This window comes from Chenopodium album, chromosome 6 (genome assembly GCF_948465745.1).
Source record: "Chenopodium album chromosome 6, dcCheAlbu1.1, whole genome shotgun sequence".
Lineage (NCBI taxonomy): Eukaryota > Viridiplantae > Streptophyta > Magnoliopsida > Caryophyllales > Amaranthaceae > Chenopodium > Chenopodium album.
The window spans coordinates 67,695,159-67,716,264 of NC_137839.1; positions in this window are offsets into that span (position 1 = coordinate 67,695,159).

Here is a 21,106-nt window from a genome sequence, read left to right on the forward strand (position 1 = left end):
CAAATGGTATCATGAATCTATGATTAAGTGGATATATATGACATGGTTAATTGTATAGATGATATCATTTATTTCTTGGCTAATATCATTTATAAGTTAGATGCTATATGATATCATTTGTGATTGTGTCTATGATATCCTTTATTGGTTGGATGATATCCTCTATTGGCTATATAATATCATTTATGATTGTGTCTTTAATATCCTTTATTGGCTGGATGATGTCCTCTATTGGATATATGATATCATTTATGATTGTGTCTATGATATCCTTTAGTGGTTGGATGATATCCTCTATTGGTTATATGATATCATCAAGCCAATAGAATATATCATCCAGCCAATAAAGGATATCATCCAACCAATAGAGGATATCATCCATCCAATAGAAATATCATCCAGCCAATAAAGAATATCATATAGTCAATAAATGATATCATCCAGCCAATAAAGGATATCATATAGTCAATAGAGGATATCATCCCGCTAATTGAGAATATCAAAAAATATGCATTTCGTTAGTCCAGACTGACGCAATACCTTCTCTTTTTACTTTAAGAACAATGTCTTCTCCTCCCTCTTTCTTTGTTATCTTCCTCTTTTCCTTCTTTCTAAATAAACATTCGTTTTCCTTAGCATCAACCTCTCAAATTTTCCAACATTATTCTTATGAAAATTTTAGAGATCAAAACCATCATCAACACTTTTAATTTAGAGTTTTTATGGTATATTTGACCATGTTAAGTCGTGGTTATGAACAAATATTTTTCATCTCACTCTAAAAGGAGGGTGGTGGTTTTCATGGTGTTGGTTGGTTTTTTTTTTTTTTTTGGAAAATTTGTCAAAAATAACACCACCTTTAAGCGGTCTTCCCTAAATAACACCACCTTTTGATTATTCCACAATAACACCACCTTTGATACACATCTGCCAAAAATAAAACATGACCGGTTGGTAACCTATTTAAAAGGTTACCTTAGACACGTGTCACTCTATCACTGGTTAATTTTTTTAACAATTTTTTTTTAAAAAAATCCTTAAAATAAAAAAATAAATAAAACTTAAAATTGAAAAAAAAAACAAAAAAAAAGGAAAATCCCTCGCCATCGTCACCTGCCAGGGTTGCCACCACCACGGCGCCTGAAAACCCTTCCCCGTGCCGGCTTAGCCTTTTCGCCGGTCGTCTGCACTATAAAATCCACCATCAGAAAGTCGAAACCCCTAAAACCACTTGATCGATTTGGGGTTTTAAGGTTTTTGGATGGTGGTTCAAAGGAGAAAGAGGTGGAGACGACCGATGGAGGGGCGAAATGGGTTCGCCGGTACAGGGGAGGCGGTTTGTCCGGCAACCGGTGAGAGGAGGGGGGTTTTCGAGGGGAGGGAGAATGGTTTTAGGGTGGAGGAAGGTGGTTTAGGGGAAGGGGAGGAGGGGCTGGGTGGTCGGGTTGGTACCGCCGAGGCGTCGAGTACGTACAAAGCTCTAGTGAAAGGGGAAGGTGGAGACGGCTGGTGGAGGGGAGGAATGGGTTCGCCGGCATAGGGGAAGGGGTTTGGCCTGGCCGGTGGTTGGTGAGGGTAACGGGGTTTCCTAGGGGAGGGAGAAGGGTTTTAGCGTGGAGGAAGGTGGTTCAGGGGAAGCGGAGTGGCTGGGTGGTCAGGCTGGTACAGCCGGTTACGGAGCTCTGGTCGCCGCGTGGTGGCAGCCCTGGCGGGGTGGCTGTGGGGTTGCTGTCGTTAAGGGGGAGGGGTTTTCTTTTTTTTTTTTTTTTTTTTTTTCAGTTTTTTAATTTAAGTTTTGTTTTTTTATTATTCATTATATTTTAGAAAATTAGTTAAATTAAAAAAAATAAAAAAATTAACCAATCACATATGTGACATGTGTCAAATGTAACCTATAAAACAGGTTACCGGTTTTTTGTTTTATTTTTGGCAAATGCATGTGAAAGGTGATGTTATTCTGGAATAATGAAAAGGTGGTGCTATTCTTGGAAGATCAGTGAAAGGTGGTGTTATTTTTGACAAATTTTCCTCCTTTTTTTTTGGTCTTTGGGTGGTTTTTGTTGAGTTTGAATTAATTAATTTTATTCGTCTTGACCTTGATGACAAGCTAACTTCAATTTATGAGCTCCTTAGTGTTTAACTATTCAAAGGTAAAGTAAACTCAAGGAGTTGAAGAGAAGCTTGAAACGGAGTTGACTCAAAGTACTGAAAACAAGCAATTATCTTAGAAGAAGATGAGTTTCAAAAGGAAGTTCTCAAACGAGAAGTTGGAAGGAAGTTCTCAAATGAGAAGCTGGAAGGTTCTTTAGGAGTGGTCCATAACAGGAACGTACACAATTAAACCCACCAATGGGATAAACTTTTAGCCAAAAATGCATTAAAAAAAAAAAAAAAAAAAAAAAAAAAAAAACCACGTTGTGCAAGTTTTTTGGTTGGTACACTTGATTAATCAATCATATACGAATATGTGAATAGGGTGAGCAAACCGGGTACCCGGTCAAAATTTTAGGACCCGGACTTGGAATTGGTTGGAACCAGGTCCTAAAATTCGAATCCGGAATTTGAATTGGTTCAATCGGGTCCTAAAATTTAGGAATTGGTATTGGAACCACCGGGTACCGGTTCCGGTTTCGGGTACCCACTTATGTATGTAATTGTTAAAATATAATACAAATTATAATTCTTATTTTAGTTATCTTCATTTTTAGCGTTTAATACTTATATTAATGTATGCATTAAGCTATTTGTCTTTATGTTAGGTATTAATAATACTTTTTTAATTTACAAATTAGATACATTCAACATATTTTTATTATTTAAAATTAATTTAGTTTAGCATATATTAGGTAACCGGGTACCCAACCGGTTCCGGTTTCGGTTCCAAAAAAGTTGAGAATTGGAATTGGAATTGGTTATAACGGGTCCTTAATTTATTACCCGGAATTGGAACCACCAGTTCCAATTCCAGTTCTGGACCCGTCGGTTCCTAACCGGTTCCGGTTCCAATTCTGGGTACCCGGAATTTTTGCTCACCCCTATATGTGATGGTATGTGATTTTGTTGAAGTATGTGAGTGAGATTTCTTCCGTAATATACATCTCTATAGAGATGAAGAAAAGCCGCCCAGGCCATAAATGATTTTCCCAATATTTTTATATAAAAAAAAAACTATTTTGGCTCTACTACGTCGTGAAATATGATATATCGTTTACCGTAAGACAGGGTTTATATATTGGTTTTCCTTGTGCTATGAGACAGGGTTTTCTATATGGGTTCTCCTTATGCCGTGACACAAGGTTTGGTTCTCCTTGTACCTTGAAACGACAAGATGTTTTACCTTGAAAGACAAGACAAGCATCACTACTACAAAATTGGCCAAAGAGACCACAAGTAAGAGACCATTTAATTAAATATTTGGTCTCTTTGTATCAAGAGACCACATATTTAAAATAATTGGTCTCTAAGGTACTATACTAGGGAGATGAAATGTACCAGAGACCATTTATATAAGATAAGTGGTCTCTCTTTTTTTTAACTAAATGAATCAATAAAGAGAGAAACCATTTGTTTAGGAAAAGTGGTCTCTCTTTTTATTAATTAAATAAATAGAGAGATCATTTATTTAAAATAAATGGTCTCTGTATTTTTTTTTTAATTAAAAAAATAAAAAAAAAGAGAGAACATGTATTTAAGAGAAATGGTTTCCCCTTCTTTTTAATTAATAACAGTGAATAAATACGGAGTAAAACTTTCTTTCAAAAAAAAAAAAGTAAAACTTTTGATCTTATCTATTTATTGTGAAGCCCACCACCCTAACACCTAAAACTCTAATCTTCTATATGCTCAGCCGCCCCCCCCCCCCCCCCAAATTATTTCTCTCTCATCTTTTTCCTCTCTCCTCTTTCATCCTGATCCTATCCTTTTTCCTCTCTTTTCTCTCATGTTCAATATCCTTCTTTACTCACGTCGAGCACTGCAAACTGCACACCGACCTTCAACACACAACCGTCGCAGCCTGGCCTTTATTTACCCCGACCCTAAGTTTTTTTAATATCAGATCTTATTTTAGTTTAGATTAAACAATAGATCTAGGTATATTTTGCTTTGATTTCTGAAGTATGATTATTCTTTTGATATGTTTGTAATTAAATTTTATAATTTTTTATATGATTGTGTAGACACCTAAAAATGTCTCCCCAAAACCAAACCCGAGGATGAACTCCTTTCACCGCCATTATTGGTCGGGTTGAGTATTTAATCTTTTTAGTTATTAAATCCATGTTCTATCCAATATATTTCACGAACTAATCCATTTCCTAGCTTATTTCCGTAAACCATAGCTTGTTATCCACTTTTTGTGTCCACATCGCAAAACCGAGAGAAACTGATTTTTTTGGTCTTGTAATTTTGATCCAATTATTATTTGGTTGAATAGGCCTTGAAATAAGCTTTCCAACCATATATCTTAAGCCCAATATCAAGCTATAACGAAAAAGATATAAGCAAAACACTAAACTCGGCCCAAAACCGACACCCTTCCACTAAAACGAACATATCTTAAAATCTACAAATAATTTTGACCTGATTCTAATTGGGTTGGAAAGTAGAGTTGATAATATTTCCAATGATATATTATATTCCTTATTCCAAGTTACGAATCAAAAGTTATGATGAATTTAAAAACAGGTTAAAAACTGGAACTATGGCACAAACAGCATAACTGCCGCGTCGCGAAAGAGAGTGACATGGCACGGGGCTTTGTTGTAGGGAATTATAGGTACTACGCAGCGGAAATAACATGAATCATATTCATACAGTACTTAATCCCAAGATCTAATGCATAACACATAAAGAACATATAATCGTACCTTTGAAGCGTGATTCCACGTGCGATCGAGCAAGAACAATGGGAGATAAAGAACCTCAAGCGTGATTCCTCTACTTGGTCCACGGGCACAGATTAAGACCTCCACTAATGCTAGTTAGTTGCAATTGAACCCTTCAATTGACCTTTTATGGAGAAGTGCGAGCAACGAACCACCATAAACCACCACGAACCACCACACGCGCCACCAAGGTGGCCGGCCGTACGAACGAGGGGAGGAGAGAGATAGCCGTGAGATAGAGAGAGGAATTAGGGTCTTTGGGATTGGTTGCCTTGATGTCAAAATACACTGTGTGTGAATTATGACTTCTTGCTTGCTTGCATGCAACCCTAGGCATGGATCTTATTTATAGATCTCATCTCTAAATAAGAGCCCATGTCAAAAGCCCAAAACTTAATTCCAATCTAACTATGCTAGCCCAATCCATTTCATGATTAGTTAATTGCTCATGAGGCCCATTAATGGGCCTCTAACTTGCTTAACCCAATACCCTTGTGTGTGACCTCATAGGATCCATTCTAGCGGGTTTTGGACTATTTGACTAGCCCAAAGATCATCTCTCATAGTCTAGCAACGGATGATGACGCCCCAAGATAACAAACTTATTATCTCCATAATAGTCATCCTTGATATATCTAGTAATTGCACTTATCGAAGACACAACTCCTTCAATCTCCCACTTGTCTGAGACAAGTGCGCAATATTCAAATTCCTTAAGTCAATGTGTGTCGATTTGATAATATGATTGCATCTCATGTCGTGATCATATTAGTCTACAAATCTTTTCTTGAAAACTGAGTGAGAGTTACAAAACAAATGGTTACTATGTAATCCATTTGAGCACGGCCATGCATTTTCTAAATTCTCCCTCTTCAAGGGGCCAAGACACATTCCTAATTAAATAGGTAGACTCTATCCAATCTTGTGGCAACCATAGCTCCCACTCAACTTCTGAAATAACCGGGAAACACCCTTTATAATCTCTAGGTACGGGCAGACGTTTGAGTGTACCACAGCCATAACATCCATTGAATGAAATCAATGTTCCACTCATGTCAAAGGAATCCACTAATATATCCGGAAGTTCTATACTTGAACTTCAAAGTAGGTCAATAGTTCGATCATGCATCATTCATGCATATCCATGTGATTGACCGAGCATCATCACTATGCTCCTATAGCCCATGAAACTGCACTATCCAATCAATCTTACATACTAGTCCATAAATTGAAATCATTTATGTCCAGTTTAATGATTCCGAACTAGGAACTTAAATAATATATGAATTTAGTTCACCTGTGGGATTTCATTCACCAGGTCATCAACCTGATAAGCCCATCAATTCATAATTATTTTGGACATTTTATTTAATCTTTAAACCACAATTAAATAAGATTGAAACTTTGTTTCAATTGATAAACATAATTCTGCGAATGAATGTATTACATATGTAACTTGTTTTTCTCCAAAAACAAGTACAACTTCTAATTACATCATTTGCCTCAATCCAATTTCATTAGCATGTTTCTCATGCTTTGGAAATGGAAGGGGTTTAGAAAGTAGAGTTCATGAGACATTCTCATAAACATGAATTTTGCAATTTCTAAATTTTATAATCATTTTCATCTCCATACACTAAGAATTTTCCTTCGTCCTTTCACAAGGAACTTAGAAATTTCTAATTTGTATTCCAACGTAACATTGGATTTCAATTGAAATCTATCATCACTTGTTCTTAAAACATGTGAATCAAATAGACGAGTATAGTCCATGACATGCATGATGCATCCTTTGTAAACTGCATAAGGATCATTACTCAAGACCTTAATTTCATCAACCTTTCTCAAAGTAATGAATCATAAGCAATGTGCCATGTTACATGGGATTGAAACTCCTTTCAATATAACGTTGAACTTTATAAGAATCATATCAATATAAGTTTCTTAACCAAGCTCAAACATCCATCAAAACCTATCTCTATAGATTTTGAATCCCAAATGTACTCGTCATTTTTCTTCAAGATTTTCATACAAAATGCATTAGCCATCATTTGACCCTTTAAGAAATGAATAATTTCTCTTTGTACTAGACCAAGAAGACTTCATAGCTCCCACTAAACATCTTGTACACACAAGACCTTTTCTTCATTTTACGAGAACATTAAACGATTTGATTTACTCACAAAATTAAGAACACTAACTCCATGATGCTATGCATCCCTAGGATTATTGGATCTTCAAACTTTTGATTGTATCATATACAAATCTTCTTTCATGAACAATTTCAAGAAAGCGTTTTGAAATCCATCTACCAAATCTCATAAGGTAGTAATCACTAAAATATCTTTAATAGATCTTTGCAACATGACTAATATAAAGTTTTCATCGTAGTCATAGTCATACTACGAATTAGTTGAATCCTTTAATAAGTCTTTGCTTTAGTTAGAAAACATTTTTCTTTCTTGTCTGTTTTGCTTATAATGGGTCTCACCCAATTAGGCAAATTATTCAAGTGTCATCCACTTGCTTACAAACTTAGAATCTATTTCAGATTTCCTGGTTTTTTAAACCACTTGAAGTTATAACTTGTCAAATCATCTTTGTTACTTGCATAATCATCATGTTCCAAAATGAATATTTTAGAACTCTTAATCATTATGAAGTTATATTTCTTTGACTAAGTTTTACATATGCTAGTCATCATTGTGGGTTTTTATGTAACAATTGAAACTCATACAACAACTTTATTTAGCTTTCAATGAGAAACAACAATTGAGGATGTGCACTTGGAATGTACTACCTTCGACACATGGTTATTATTCCCATTACACTTAATGAGACCAAGCGTTGTCACTTGTAACATGAGGTGAATCATGCTCATATTGTTGCTTTGATTCGATAACTTCTCAAATTTCTTCAAGATTTTCGAAATCACTTTTCTTGAACTCTTTCAAGGCTCTCGAACTTTTCAAGAATCTTATACTCCCACTTGCCTTTTTGAGGAGGCACTTTTTAGCATAGGGTGAACCAATCATGGTTTGAACCATGTTTGTTTGTTGCTTTTCTCGAACTCTGTCAAGATTTACACTACTCCCACTTGACCTTTTGGAATAATTTCCAAAAGGGCACCTACTTGAGCAACAAACATTTTGTGCTAAGTATGATTTGTGTAGTAGTACCCCGTGCTCTATGTAGGAATTGATCGTGCATTAAACGATTTAATACAACTTTTATTCCTTGTTTTGTAGAAAGACTTTATAAGAACTCTTCTTATCCATATCACATATGAAACCTTTGCTGCAATTTGATTTGACTTATGTATCTTTGTTTAGTTTTGTAGCTTATCTTAAAAGTATATCCCTTGAACAATGGTTGGAAGATAGGTAATTTTCATCCATTATCAAAATATATCTTATATAGATTGATAGCTCCCTTCATAAACACTTCACAAGGTTTTCTTTTGGAGTTTGTCGTAAAACGATTTCACAGCTCTTGGATGTTCATCAAGGTCTTGGCTTAAATTTTCATTATTACGATCATATCGCAATATTTTGAATGTGTTGCCAAGTATATGTCTTGACTTAAATTTTCACAATTACAATCATATTGTAATGCAATTATTATCTTGTCAAGTTGATACTGAACTTCATACCGAACATTTTGAAATTTTCAAAATTTCACTCTTATGCTTCAACTAAGCACATGTGATCATATCACAAATGAAGTTTCATTGTCCGTCTCTAGCCTTTGAACCTTTGGTTTTCTTACATCGATATGTATTCGACCTTGAGTTCTCATCATCATTTCTCTAAATGGTGACTTTGTCAATACTTTCAAATTAGAATGATATTTACATATATCAATGGATTCATAATCCAATGATATTGAAAGTCCATCCCTTTGGATCTTTCGCATGCAATGTTCATTTTCATTCGAATTTTTTGACATTTTAGAGACAATTTATATATAGAAATGGTTTAATTTTTCTATCATATAGAACTTTGAACCTATTTAGCAATCTCAAAACACATAAGGACTCAATAAAGCATAGAATAACATTTATTCCACGTTTTTTGAATCTTCGATGTTTAGTCTTTACTAACATTGAATGGTGTTTTGATAATGGCAAAATTGAACAACATTTATTTAATTCTAGCCAATAACAAGGTAAGGTGAAATATAGGTTCTACTTGTAAAGTTTCAACTTTTGCTTCCAAACTTGTAGATTCTACTTGTGAAGTAGCAACATTTGCTTCTAAACTTGTAGATTTATTTCTCCTTTAGCCATACTTCTTCATTTAGTTCAACCTCATTCTCAATGAGAGAACTAAACAAGACATCATATGTCCAAGAAGTATCAATGTGCTAAATCAATTTCTATAATACACTTCTTAAATTGGAACATTTCCATTCTTTTACCTTCCAACTATATGAGGTAGTTTCTAATCAATTGGAATTGGTCCATTTAATTTGAAACATTTGTTATTCATAACAACTTTTAGCATGTAAGTAGTTCTAGGTTTGAAAAGTAGCAACTTGTTTCCATTTCTTGACCTATAACTTCTTAATGCAATCCTCATATATTCCTAAACCTTTCCCATTTGAGCCACTTAGAACACTTCTCTTAGGTTCAAAATGATGCTTTGCTTAACTACTTTAAGCGCTTTTCATGATTTTGCTAAGTCTATTCAATCATTATTTATAATAGAGTTTAATCAATTATTTAATTCTTATATAAAGTGGATGAAGAATAGCGTCATTTGATCAACTTTTGATCATAGAGATTTCCAATCACTTTCTTATATTCAATCATATTGAAGATAAGAGATGTTATTGGACTTTTATACTTGTCTTTTAGAGGGTTTGTGCCTCCCATCTCATTATATCCCTTGAAACACTTGTCAAAATGAAGATGTGTTGGTAATTTACTCAAACATTTTGAATAAAGCCAACTTCAGACATATGACATGGGTTTCTAAAACTTGCTTTTTAGATCCATCTTAGCAAAATTGGAATATAGGTTTATGGATTATCTTTTAACCTTTTGAGAACGTTTCTCAACTTTATTTTCAATCGAGGAGATTATATATAATAATAAAATTAGAACGACATATTACTTAAAAGTAAATGCAAAATTCAATTATGTTTAATAAAAAATTTAAAGTACCATAAGCGATTATAAAACTGGTAACTTTAAAACATTCATTCAATTTAATTGATCCCTATTGAATAGAATGATTCCAAGATCCTTTATTTGTTCAATAATTGACCGGACTTTGGCCCTACCATCAACTATTACATTTTCAAGGTGAGTAAACTCTTTACTGATTACAACTCTTTGTAATTCTTGGTTGAATAATTATCCATCACATGTTTAATAATTACCCTTAGCTTCAAGGTTCTAAACTCTTTAGGTAACCTTGTTGAGTATAGCCAATCAAAAGTGTAAAATTTGTTTTACCCCCACTCCCCTAAGATATAATATGACACCCTGCTTTGGCATGACCCATCATAAATATCGAAGGTTTCATCGGGTTTTTGATTGGAAAAGCTACCTCAATATTTCTGGGACCTAGATTCATTATGTTGTGATTAAATAGTGAACTCTAGCGCATCATCACAAAACATCAATAAAATCTAACATGCATAAAATACTGAATGCATAAACAAGACATAGCATGGCCCCTAATCCTAAGAAACTAATAAAGCAAAAAGCTCCCACTTGAACCTTCATGGATCTCATCCACCTTGCTCCTTTAGGCCTTCACTTCATGGGCTTCTTGGATTAACTGCAACCTGTAATTTTACTATATTCTATCTACTACTTAAATAAAATGAAATAAAATTACAAAAATACTTTATCGGTACGTAGACCGTACTAAGATTACAAAAATACATCACGATGCGCAGATCGTATTTAGTAATCTACTGGGCCATACTAGTCATTATATAACAATAAATAACATCATATATTATAAAATTGCCACATAATAAATCACTCATCATGCTTTCCTAAACTACAACATCGAATGTACATAATTAAGGAAACATGGCACCAAAATATCTCATATTTTAATTAATGCAATTAGATAATATCATATATTATTCATGACCATCAATAAAATATCATATATTCTAAATTAGTCATGAGATAGAATCAAATATTATTTTAATCTTAAAAGATAAATCATATTTATCCTCAAAGATTATCCTAACAATGTTAGGAAATTCTATCCTAATTACTAGCCAATCACAAAATTTTAAACAATTATTATCCAAAAATAATTATGGGATAATAACATTATTTAAATCAATTATTATCCTTTTGGAATATGCTCAGAATATCCTAGTCAATCTTATCCATAATTAACCACTTTAATTAGGATAATTACCAATTTAATAACTTTAAATATGGATAATATCAAATATAACAACTTTTGAATATTTGATTTTATCCTAAAATAAAAGGTTTTATCCAAATAAAATCGATTTTATCTTTCAAGATAAAAGATCATATTTTCAAAATATTTTATCCCATCCAAAATAAAACTGATGTTATCCCAAAATAATTCACAATTATCTTGAAATAATTTTAAAAATAAGATAATTATTTTTTTTTTGAAAAAATACTGCAAGCCACCACCGCCGGCCACCGTGGTTGGCTAGCCGAAGCTAGCCACGGTGGCTGGCTGCCATAACAGCAGCCACTGCCGCAAGGCAGCAGCGGGCAGCTGCTCTGGCAGTCGTGGCAGCAGCCGTGCAACGCTTGCACGCTGCTACCCACAGCCGCCCGAGATTGCCTGCCCTTCCTCCCTCCCTCTCGGACTGCCACCTGGTCGACATCCGCCGTGGCTGCGCCACCCAGCAGCGGTTGCCGACCACCTAAAACAATTTTTTTTTGTGTTTTAATTTAATTAAAATAACGTTTATCATAATTAAATTAAATCAGTCCAAAAGATTAAAATTAAATCACATTCAATCTTAAAATTAGGGTTCTTCATAAAATTAATCCCAATTTAATTCTAACTTTTAAAATTAAATTGATGATCATACACAAAACGCTTTTATGCATAAATCAATCCGATTAAAATTATGAATCATAAAATAAATCGAATTAAATCAAAATCAAGCACAAAAGTCATATTTTAGGGCTAGGATTTTCGAAAAATTCGAAATTTAGGGTTAGGGTGTTCGAAAATTTCGAACATATTAGGGCTAAAATTCGGTTTCTTCATGGCTATTTTGAGCATAATTAAATCACATTTAATTGATTCCAAAAGTTTAATCACATTAAATATAATAATTGAACCATAATTAAATTAATCTCCCTCTTAATTGAATTAAAATTGTGGACTATCAAAGAATTATAGTCAATATGCGTAAATGCAATAGGCTAACTGATACCACTGTAGGGAATTATAGGTACTACGCAGCGGAAATAACATGAATCATATTCATACAGTACCTAATCCCAAGATCTAATGCATAACACATAAAGAACATATAATCGTACCTTTGAAGCGTGATTCCACGTGCGATCGAGCAAGAACAATGGGAGATAAAGAACCTCAAGCGTGATTTCTCTACTTGGTCCACGGGCACAGATTAAGACCTCCACTAATGCTAGTTAGTTGCAATTGAACCCTTCAATTGACCTTCTATGGAGAAGTGCGAGCAACGAACCACCATAAACCACCACGAACCACCACACGCGCCACCAAGGTGGCCGGCCGTACGAACGAGGGGAGGAGAGAGATAGCCGTGAGATAGAGAGAGGAATTAGGGTCTTTGGGATTGGTTGCCTTGATGTCAAAATACACTGTGTGTGAATTATGACTTCTTGCTTGCTTGCATGCAACTCTAGGCATGGATCTTATTTATAGATCTCATCTCTAAATAAGAGCCCATGTCAAAAGCCCAAAACTTAATTCCAATCTAACTATGCTAGCCCAATCCATTTCATGATTAGTTAATTGCTCATGAGGCCCATTAATGGGCCTCTAACTTGCTTAACCCAATACCCTTGTGTGTGACCTCATAGGATCCATTCTAGCGGGCTTTGGACTATTTGACTAGCCCAAAGATCATCTCTCATAGTCTAGCAACGGATGATGACGCCCCAAGATTACAAACTTATTATCTCCATAATAGTGATCCTTGATATATCTAGTAATTGCACTTATCGAAGACACAACTCCTTCATTTGTACTCTGTCACGACAGTCTGTACCGTGTCGTGGTACACATACCGTGACACGGTGCTTTTCCGCATGCTTATTCCACCGGGACAAGGTAGAATCTGTCGTGTCGCGGTAGAATCTACTGTATAGCGGTAACCTTTTTTAAGGTTTTTATCCTCTTTTTAGGGTTCCGCATTTCCCTTGTTTTATCCGCGTTATTTTTTCACGCACAAACCCCCCGCGTCACACAACAGTTCCCCGCGTCACACAAGTTTCCCCCGTGTCACAGTAGGTTCTACCGTGTCGTGGTGGAATCTGCCGTGTCACGGTAGGGTTTTTAGGGTTTTTATCCATTTTTTTAGGGTTCCGTGTGTTCCCTACTCATTTTCCCTATAAATACCCGCCCCCCTCTACAGTTCGGGGCACCAATAATCATTTTCTCTCACCTTACATAAAAAATCATTCTCTTCTCCCTCTTCAAATTAATTTCTAGCCTCCTTATTCTTCCATAATAATTCCCCTAAGCGCTCCAAGGAATCCATACTTAACCCGAGGTTCCGTCCTTAAACCAAGGCGTGAAAGCAATTTAAAGGAACGCGCAGAATGTGAGTAATTATTAAATTCAATTACTCTTATTTTATTTTAATATTGCTATTATCGTGATTAGGTCATTTTACATTTGATTTTACTAACAATTTATTGTTGAATTGCGTCCAATATTAATGTTTATTATATCATATTTTATAATCACCATATTGCATGTTAAAGGGAATATGTAATTGAAAATCATGTCTAATAAGATAATTTGGACAACCGGTTTAGGTTCCTTTTTAATCTTGTTGTTAATTAAAGTGATCACTAATATTTTAGAATTATATGTTTCATTAATATTCAACCAATTTAGCTTAATAATAATTTGGAGCAAATTGAATATTTTATTTGCATGCCTTTGAGATCGCAGAAATCATTTTTCACTAGAAGAATCGAGTAGAGGCTAATACGGCGAATGTGACTCCATGACTCACTTCGTACCATCATCCCCGATCCTCCTTTTGTGGTTCCGAACCATATGGAGTTAGTACTCATGGATTATGAATGGGGTGTAACCTTCACGGGTCAATCGTTGTTGCCTGTCGTTGTCCCTTATTCGTGGTTGCCTTTTATGATCCGTGAACGGTTTACAAGTTCCTTAAAAACTTGTTGGCGGCTCCCTACTTTCCTTGTCCCTAATCGTATTATGTCAATTCCCACTTCCTATGAGTGCCAAACATATTCACACATGCTTTGACGTAGGCGCACTTCGAGCGACGCCTACAATTTGGCGACTCCACTGGGGAGGATTCTTGGTTATTTATCGATTTGAGTGATCGGTATTTAATTAAGATGAGTGGATGAGACTTGAAATATTCTTGAAAAATATTCCTGTGATTAATTTGGCATTGTTGCATAAGCATAGACGTTTTAACGTCGCATTTAGGTCTGTCCCGTAGGAAAAATTGAATAACTTGATTGCGTACGAAGGAAAACAGGGCACCAGTCAGATTTTCTGACTGTCGTACCACGGCGAAATCTGTCGTGATACGGTGCAGTACATCGTCTGACGGTGTGCAGCACCGTGGAACGGTGCTCTCTGCCGTATCACGCCAGTCTTAAAATCAGTCCGGTGGCTTGTTTTCTCTTCTCACAGTCAACTTCCTTCGATTTTTCTAAAAAAACGTGTGTGTTCTACATGCGTCTTAGCCCCGGGGGATTTAAACTCTATCAACCCATGGCAATAAGGGTTCATCCGAGCTATTAAATCCACCCAAACCATGGAGTTGAGTTCGATTTCATCACGAACTCGCGGAGCCGCCTGTTGGCATACACCCTCAAGGGAGGCTGCCTTGCTGACGCGTCCAAACTCTTAACCATGGTACCCTATTAACTCCAAATAAACCTGACCATAGTCAAACATAGAACTTGACCTTAGGTTGCGAACTATTCTTTGCATCATTGTGCCTACGTGTTTTATGTTTGGTCGTTTTGATCCTAACCTTAACGATCTTTCTTTGTCTATGGTGGATTATTTTATGACTAACGATTGCCAATGGACCATACTCACTTAGTAATTAGCGCAAAAAAAAAAATTATCGTGCCACGTCAACATTCACCGTGCCACGGGAAAGTTCACCATGTCACGGTGGATTTCCATCAAAAAAAAATTCTCGTGCCACGTCAGCATCCACCGTGGCACGGGAAAGTTCATCGTGTCACGGCAGTTTCCACCGTGGCACGGTGGATTTCCAAAAAAAAAAAAAAAAAAAAAAACTGGAAATGATCACCGCGTCACGGCAGCTTGTACCGTGACACGACAACGGTATAGCTTGCCGTGTCACGGTGCCTAGGAAATAAGTCCAGTCAGCTTTTTTTTTTAGTCTTCCGTGTAAATTTGGTCCTCGCGTCAGTCATTTTTGTTACTGTTCACATGTCTAGCCATACGATCATACCACGAGTCTTATAACATCACTTAATCACTCACGAGTCAAGTATAGTCCATACACTTTCTTTATTTTTTTTACTCGAGTCATACACCATGTCGTTTATGATTGTATACTAGGTTCATGCACCCCCATTTCCGTCATAATAAAATATGAGTGGATCGGAGTTATTCTCACCTATTTTCAAATGAATTTTTTTCCCATCTTGAGCAATGTATCAAACAATTAAGTGTGGTTTTTTTTTTTATTTCATAGCACTTGGTCAAGGAGCAGGGGTAGATTGGTACGGTTCGAGTCATTACTACATCAACCTCTTAGACCTAAGAGGCGTTTAAAGAGAACTTTGACATCTCCACGTCACTCATCACCTTCAAACTACTTGCAGTTTGTCCCAATGGCCACTAAAGAAGATATTGAGAACATTAACAAGTCCATTGAGACAATGTCTAACATGTTACAAGCACTCACTACCAGAGTCAATACAGTAAAGCAAAATAACGTTACTGCGGCTGCAATGGACAAGATCAAAGAACAAATGAGCAAGATTTATGAGGATTTCACCTATGTGGAACGGCCTCCCACTCCTTTGGATGTGAAGGACAGACTCCCTGAAAAGTTCTCCACTGCTGATATTCCAAAATTCAAGCCTACTGACATTTGAATATTCCATTTGAAGGCGTTCTCTGCAACCATGGCTCTTAAGGGATTGGACGTAACACTCTTCCCTACGATGTTCCCTCTCTCCTTAGAACATGCTTGCAAACAATGGTTTTATTCCCTAGATGCCAAGCGTACTGCGACTTGGAAAGATGTCATCGATAGTTTCATGAACCGTTACAAGTGTAACATTCAAAGTAAAACTTCTGAACGTGAACTCTCCATTCTCAAACAGAAAGAGAATGAAGGCTTCACTGCTATTCTAAACAGGTGGAGGGAAACAGCTGCACTCTTGGTAGATCCTCCCAAAGAAAAAGAGATGATTCTCTTCTTCATCCAAAATTTGACTCACAAATACAAGCAACATCTCAAATTTCTTCCTTTGAACACTTTTGAAGCTGTATATGACATTGACATCAATATCAAGGATGATCTAATAAAGACTGATGGCAGTAACAATAATAACGCTCGGAAAAACAAGAAGAACGACCATCCTTCTTCTTTGTCTTCTAAGCACGAAAATACTACCAACAATATAAGCCAAGTTGATCTCAATGAAGTGTTAGCTCTTGATACTTCATTGCCCAAGAAGAAAATAACTTACACTTCTTTAGGAATGACTTATGATGCGGCCTTTGATCGCCTTTACGGTCAAGACTTGATCACACCTATTGGGCCATTTCCAGAGCCAAAACCTGAAGAAAGGAGCGCCAAATGGAATCCCAATGCCCATTGCAAGTACCATCAAGGAAGGGGCCACACTACAGAGCAATGTTGGAATTTGAAGGAAGTCATTCAAGACTTGGTGGATGCAAACAAACTTCTTGTCCCTCCTGGCGGCAAGAAGTAATGAACACAAGGCGCACAGCAGATCCTTTGTGCAAGATTTCATGATTTATTTATCATTCATCTCCATTCCCCCAATCATGTCTAGCATAGGTTTTCCATTTCAATTTTTTATATGTTTCATGTGTTTCGTTCACCTTTATTCCGTTAATAAAATGAGCAATTTCCTTTACATCTTGACCATAACATTTTTCATTCACTCATACTAAAAAAAAAAAATCAATTGCCGAACTAAACACAAGGTACACTAATGATTTGAGGCGCCTTTGCAACTCTGTCATTCCCTGTTACCCGTTCAATCACATTCCATTTCTTCATCAACCACTTTGAGCCTCGTCTAACGTTTGACCTTCATTTCTTCAAACCACATTCACTTAACCTTGGGATTGGTAGATGTGTAAATGTATAAAATTTAAAAATCAAGTAAAAAAAAGTAGCAAAGCAACAATAAAACAATGTCTAAAGGCAAGTGTTCCAATGTCTTTGATATGAACACGTCTCAAATTGTGTCTCTCATTGAGTGCTTGGTACCGTGCCTGAGAAACATGAATGCTAAGTGAGTGATGGACCGCATCATTTGAGATTGCCTACATTGATTCAAAAGAATAAAACAAAAAAAGAAATTCAAAAAAAAAAAAAAAATTGAAAAAAAAATTTTCAAATTCAAAATTACACATCTTGGGGATTCTCTCGGGTCTTGAGCCTTTTACCCCTTTCTTCCTTAAACCATCAACTTAATCATATTACAACCCTTGAAAGACCTCTTTGAGGTGTACATACACTTGTGTAAAGTTTAGTTAGAGCTATGTTCGGCCTGATTCTTAACGGATACGTAGGCAACCTCACATCGAGGTGCGGTCACATTCATATGCATGATTGAGTCAAAGAATACCCAATGCTTATCCCTATGACCCTATAAATCTAGAGCTAGACTTGGGGGCTTGAACCCACATCATTTAGCCTACCTAGCCTAAAAAGTCATCATCTTTGACTCTTCTCACATATATTTCCATCACCATAACCCTTGCAGCCAGCCTTAGTATCACATTCACACACTTCACTCACACATACATATCACCTTTCCTTCTAGGAACCCTCTATCATGAAATCTTACTTCAACGTTGTGCATGTTTTGTCATCTTTCAAGACAACATCAAAAGAGACATTGTATACTTGCTTAGCTTCTAGACCTAAACAATGTTCATTGTTTCATACATCACATATCGTGCTTAGCACCTTGACCTATGTTATGCGATACTCATCGATCACTTCGTCTATATATATGTGCTTAGCTTCCAGACCTAAGTAACGTTCAAGATCGTTTCTTTACACCATGCATATATGATGCTTAGCTTCATGACCTAAGTTCATTCACCTATCGTGTCACATGACGTAATTGTCCTTAGCCTCCTAGCCTAAGAACATGCATCATGCATACAAGACTAGCAGTTCAATATGACAAGAAGAAAATCCATGTGATTCATTTCGTCTTGCTCAACAAGGAAGTTCAAAACTTCTTCCCTTTTTTATCATGACTTTTATTTTGGGGAAGTTTAAAAACAAAAATTCATTTTTCACATCTTTCTTTTTTGGGAGAAAGTCGGTTCCCTCCACTCATGACAAAAATGACAGAAATTTTTTGCCATTTTTAATTTCTTTTGTCATTTCACACACTCACTCAAGACACACACAATCACAAGTCATACACATGTCATGTCATGTCAAGTTAGTTGGTCAAGTCAATCACAGTATATACGAGTCCCTTGGCAAATTTTATTTTGCAGGTCTCATCTACAGCTCACGTCTAGGGACAAGCGGACCATCTACAGCCCACGTCCGGGGTCAAGCGGACCATTTACAGCCCACGTCCGGGGAAAAGCGGACCATCTACAGCCCACGTCCGGGGACAAGTGGACTATTTACAGCCCACGTACGGGGACAAGCGGACCATCTACAGCCCACGACTGGGGACAAGAGGACCATCTACAGCCCACGTTCGGGGACAAGCGAACCAACTACAACCCACGTTCGGGGACAATCAAACCACCATCATTTCACGACGCAAGGTTCTCAATACACAGAGACTTGCAATCTCATCATCTGTCGAATTTCCTCAAGCATGGAAAGTATTATCCGGTGGATTTCTTCAAGCATAGAAAACCGCCAAATTCATATGTCGGCTTTCCTCAAGCATGGAAAGTATCATCTGGTAGATTTCTTCAAGCATAGAAAACTACCAAACTCATCAGTCGACTTTCCCCAGTCATGAAAAGTATTTCAACAAAACGTCATTCGGTGGATTCCTTCAAGCATAGGAAGCTACCAAACTCATTTTTCACCGATACACTGGTGTCAGATAAGCATTCTATTCCTTTACTCTTTTATCTGTGGAACTAACATTTTTCTGCAGGTATCGGCGTATACAGAGTGATTTAGGATCGCAGAACGTCTTAAATAATTCTCCGTCCCTATCGACTACTTTGACTATCGTTTTCGAAACTGACGTTTCTACATACTCAGTCAAAGTGGGAGCTTCTGTAGACACCTAAAAATGTCTCCCCAAAACCAAACCCTATGATGAACACCTTTCACCGCCATTATTGGTCAGGTTGAGTATTTAATCTTTGGAGTTCTTAAATCCATGTTCTATCCAATATATTTCATGAACTAATCCATTTACTTGCTCATTTCCCTAAACCATAGCTTGTTATCCACTTTTCGTGTCCACATCGCAAAACCGAGAGAAACTGATTTTTTTTGGTCTTGTAATTTTGATACAATTATTATTTGGTTGAATAGGCCTTGAAATAAGCTTTCCAACGATATATCATAAGCCCAATTCCGAGCTATAACGAAAAAGATATGAGCAAAACATTAAACTCGACCCAAAACAGACACCCTTCCACTAAAATGGCCATATCTTAAAATCTAAAAATAATTCCAATTGGGTTGGAAATTAGACTTGATAAGCTTTCCAATGATGTATTATATGCCTTATTCCGAGTTTCGGATCAAAAGTTATGATGATTTTAAAAACGGGTTAAAAACAGGAACTACCGCGCAAACAGCATAACTGCCACGTCGCGGGAGAGAGTGACGTGGCACAGGGCTTTTTTACCGTGTCACGGCAGTATGTACCGTGTCGTGGTACACATACCGTGACACGGTGCTTTTCCGCGCCATTTTTGCATGCTTATTCCACCGTGACACGGTAGAATCTGCCGTGTCGCGGTAGAATCTACCGTGTAGCGGTAACCTTTTTTAGGGTTTTTATCCTCCTTTTTGGGTTTCGTATTTCCCGTGTTTTATCCGTGTTATTTTTTCACGCGAAAACCCCCCACGTCACACAACAGTTCCCCGCGTCACACAAGTTTCCCCCGTGTCACGGTAGGGTTTTTAGGGTTTTTATCCATTATTTTAGGGTTCCGTGTGTTCCCTACTCATTTTCCCTATAAATACCCCCCTCCTCTCTATAGTTCGGGGCACCAATAATCATTCTCTCTCACCTTACATCAAAAACCATTCTCTTCTTCCTCTTCAACCTAATATCTTGCCTCCTTATTCTTCCATAATAATTCCCCTAAGCGCTCCAAGGAGTCCATACTTAACCCGAGGTTCCGTCCTTAAACCAAGGCGTGAAAGCAATTTAAAGGAATGCGCAGAATGTGTGTAATTAATTAATTCAATTATTCTTATTTTATTTTATTATTACTAGTATCGTGATTAGGTCATTTTACATTTGATTTGACTAACAATTTATTGTTGAATTGCTTCCAATATTAATGTTTATTCTATTATATTTTATGATCACCATATTACATGTTAAAGGGAATATGTAATTGAAAATCACGTCTAATAAGATAATTTGGACAACAGGTTTAGGTTCCTTTTTAATCTTGTTGTTAATTAAAGTGATCACTAAAATTTTAGAATTATATGTTGCATTAATATTCAACCAATTTAGCTTAATAATAATTTGGAGCAAATTGAATATTTTATTTGCATGCCTTTGAGATCGCAGGAATCACTTTTCACTATAAGAATCAAGTAGAGGCCAATAC